At 33.5% G+C, this 4,384-nt stretch overlaps 1 pseudogene; it reads right to left on the bottom strand.

The window, feature by feature from the left end:
• Positions 1–2,726: 2,726 nt before the first annotated feature.
• On the bottom strand, positions 2,727–3,135 carry LOC114078899 (small ribosomal subunit protein uS10-like; annotated as a pseudogene).
• Between the last annotated feature and the right edge of the window lie 1,249 nt (positions 3,136–4,384).

Here is a 4,384-nt window from a genome sequence, read left to right as displayed (position 1 = left end):
TTATTATCTCTTGACATTATTTCCTGAGCTTTCAGAGTCTTATTGAGAAAGTAGTTGCTGTTCCTAAAAGCTGGAACTTTGCATGTTTTCTTTTTGAATTTGCACAGTTTCTGGTCTAATTCCTAGGTCTTTGATCCATTTTGAGTTGATTTAGGGGCAGGTGAGAGAAAAGGGTCGAGTTTCATTCTTCTACAAGGGCTAAATAATTGGCCTGTCACCATTTGTTTAAAATGATATATTTTTTCTAATGTTATTTTTGGTATTTAGTTGATTGGATTTTCAATTAGTACAATCACTATGGAGGTTTCTCAAAGACTAGACATGGAAGCACCATATAACCCAGCTCTTCTACTCCTCTGTAGCCATTCTAAAGAATTGAAGTCATCATATTATAGCAATATATGCATAATGCTTCATCCATGTCTTTAGGAGATCAATTTTTCAATAAAAGTTTACATTTTGTACTTAATAATTTTTACAACATTGTAAAATATTTTCTTGTGTTTTGTCATATGCTAACAAAACTTTAAATGACATATGAATCTACTATACCTATGTAGGTTTTTCTCTGTGCCTTTATTTCTTAACATTGCTCTACATGTCTATTTCTATACTGATACTTTGTAGTTTTTGTTAATAGTTCTGTGTATGATTTGAAGTCAGGTGTTGTGATGTCTCCAGCATTGCCATTTGGGCTAAGAATTGCTTTAGCTAGTCTGGGTCTTTATTCTTCCAAATAAATTTCAGGACTTTTTTTTTTGCTACTGCTATGAAGAATGATACTGATATTTTGACAAAAATTTCATTGAATCTGTATATAACTTTTGGTTGTATGGTCAAGGTAACACTATTAATTCTGATATCCATGAACATTGGAGGTCTTTTGATCTTCTTGTGTGTTCTTCAGTTTCTATCTTTACTATTTTATAGTTTTTATTGCAGAGGTCTTTCACCTCTTTAATTAGCTTCATCACAGACTATTTTCTTATTTGGAGACTATTATGAATGAGATTGTTTTCCTGTTTTCTTTCTCAGAAGATTCATTTTGGTGTATAGCAAAATAATCAGGTTTTATATGCTGATTTTATGCCCTAGAACACTGCTGAATTTATTAGCTCTAGTAGTCATCTAGTAGTCTCTAAACTATAGAAGATCCAAATCATTTGCAAACAGTAGTATTTTTACTTCTTCCTTTCCTATTTTTCCCCTTCAGTTCCCTTTCTTGCCCAATTACTCTGGCTAAAACAAAACACAAACTGATACGTAGGTTGTTCATTTATAATCCTAGAAAAAAAGAATGAAGTATAAGAGAAGCAAGAAATGAAGAAAGATTCATTAGTCAATTGGCCACTGTAGGGATGACATCTCAAAACCACATGAGGAGCCTTATAAAGCATTCCTCAGAAGCATCTATTTGGGGGCAGAAAAGGAAAAAAAACAGTTATTCACCACTTCCCATCCATATTGCTCATAAATGGCCCCATGGAAATAAATTTCCTTACCCTTTCATGTTGCACATGTAAGATGGCCAGTAGATTCCCATGGGCACCCTGTAGGAATATACAACACATTCATAAAAGAAAAAAAAACGTTTTTCAAAAGTAAAACATAATTAATATATCCACCACATAACAGTATCTTTATATTTATCATTTCTCACATTCTGCTTAATGGCATAGTCATAATGTAGTCCAATGTTGGACTATCAACTTTCCTCCTATTCCAATCCCCTATGGGTTATTCACTGTGATGTTACTGCATGTGAGAAGTAAACTTTAGCTGCTTGTTATGAACTATCAGATGGTATGAGTCAGTTTAAAGATGTAAAAAAATGTGGCTACGTATTATGTGAAACCATGGTAACATTTTATGGGTGATTGAAGTAATTTCATTTACAGCTACTACTAATGCTTTGGCTGCTGTAATGAAGCCAATGGACTGGTGTGGAAGTTCCAGATTAGAAACACTGGTGTATAGCAACATAGGTTAACCAGGAGAGTCAGAAAAAAAGTTCATATATTGCTAATTCTACTGAATATATTCTTTTCAACAACAATATGTACCCTTTTTAAGCCCTGTATTTCCATGTGGCTCAGTAAGTTTTCTTTTTACTGTTAATCTCTACTGAACTCAGTCTTGTTTCAGCATTGGGTATTATTTTCATTTAAGGATCAATGAACTAGTTAAAAATATGGCACATTCATGTCCTTAGGAGATTAAGTTTTCAATAAAAAATTTACATTTTGTACTTAATGTATTTTCACAAAATTGTAAAATATTTTCTCTTGTTCTGTCATATACTAACAAAAGTTTAAATGACAAATGAAATTTTCATACATAAATTGACATTTAGTTTCAATTTTGTGTACATATTTTGGTGGCAGAGAAACCACATATGCAAGACATCAATCTTAGAGCAGTCTTTCAAGAAGAATATGTAAAGGACTTCAATAAAACCAACCCAAAATAAGATGGATGAAAAATAAACAGACATTTTATATAAGTGAATATCCAAATAGTCAATAGAGTATTTAAAATGCACAACTTCATTATTAAGAAGGGAATTTCTTATCCAGACTATATTAAATATTAAATACTAAAATACTGATGTACATGTCAGAATGACAAAAATTTGAAAGAATAAAACCAAATGCTTACAATATAAATATACTAGAACTCTCATACATTTCTGACATAAATGGACACTTTGAAAAAAATTGTAATTTTTAAAAACTGATAATCAATTTTTTACAAGTGTTGGCATAGGCATCTACAGTGTTGACTTCAACCTCCACTCCTGGCTTAATACTGATGGAGTTTTTTTTTTTGTTTTGTTTTGTTTTTAAACCAATCTCAGAAGGACTGTGTAAGTCAATGAGTCACTTGAGGATTCTCATGTGGAAGTGATCCCATGACTTGGAACCTACACCACAAGGCTTTTCTTGCAGCCCTTCTTAATCTTGGTAGGTGTGCAAAGAGATGCTTTCACTTTGAGATTCTTTTCCTTTGTGCCTCTGATGAAGTGAGCACACATTTTCTCTAGCAATTTCACATTGCAGGTGGTGAGGGTAATTCTAGTTCTCTCACTTGCCACCTCAGGTTGCAGGGTGTCCTTCCAGTATTTTTAAATGCCATGGCTGTGCTGGAGCCTCCTGATTGATTTATTCCTTGGCAAGAGAGAACATCCATGAGTGTGCAGCATAAGCAAACTGAATGGTGTTCTGTAGCACCACACCCACATCACTCTCTAAAAACCAAACTAAATCAAAACAATAACAAAAAACTGTTCACATATTTAAAAGCCATTTGGTATTCTTTACTGATCTTGAAAATAAGTGTATGCTATGACTTAGCCATTTTGACTCCTAGTGTATACCTAATGGTATGTAAGTGCAAAAAAATGCAAAAATTGTTTGTTACAACGTTATTTAATATCTCCCCAAGCTTAAATTAAAGTGTTCATCAATGGTAAAATGAATAATATAAAATCTAATGTGATCATATTGTGGGATATTGTGCAATAATGAAAATGAACCAATAGAGTTCTCAGGTAGTAATGTGGATAAATCTCACAAACAGAATATTTAGTGAAGGATATCTAGCACAAAACACAAATACTTTATCATTCCAAGCAAAATCTAATCTATGGTGTTAAATTCCCTATGGGGAAGAAAGAGGGTATAGTGCTTATGGAGAGGCATGTGATGGGAGAAAAAAGTGGGGTTGTGGATAATATTCTACAACTTAACCTGGATGATAGTTACAGGAGTGTGTTTGCTTCCTGACAAATATATCTGAGCTGTTCACATGCAATCTGTGTATTGTTTTTAATATATCTGTTATATTTCCTTTTTTAAAATAAAAAGAAAAAAGGATTAACCACATGTTTTGTAGCCTTCTGACTCACTGAGAGTCATTCTTTCTTTGAATCTAGTATAGATAGATATTTCCCCTAAAGATATCTATATCTTAATCCCCAGAACCTGTGAATATGTTCTATGGTAAAAATGTGTTTGCAGATGTCTTTAAGTAATTAATATTCTCCTGGGTTATCCAGGGACCCAATGTAAATTCTAGGTCCTCATGAGAAGGAGACAGCAGGGTAAGAGTTAGTGAAGCAGCATGGGAACAACTTGGCTGGCCATAGCTGGAGCTAAAGATGGCAGAGCTCATGAGTCTAGGAATGCAGGCAGTTTCTAGAAGTTGGGAAACACAAGAAAATGGATTTTCCCCTAATGAAACCAGAGGGAATGAAGTCCTGCCATACCTTGTTTTCAGTTCCATAAGACCTAATTTTGGACTTTAGCCTCCAGAACTGGAAGATAAATTTGTTGTTTGAAACCATGTTGGTGAGTTTGTTGCTACATGAAGAGGAAGCTATCAG

This window comes from Marmota flaviventris, chromosome 9 (assembly GCF_047511675.1).
Source record: "Marmota flaviventris isolate mMarFla1 chromosome 9, mMarFla1.hap1, whole genome shotgun sequence".
NCBI lineage: Eukaryota > Metazoa > Chordata > Mammalia > Rodentia > Sciuridae > Marmota > Marmota flaviventris.
Note: the sequence above shows the minus strand (reverse complement) of the source record. Positions and strands in the feature narration are given on the sequence as shown.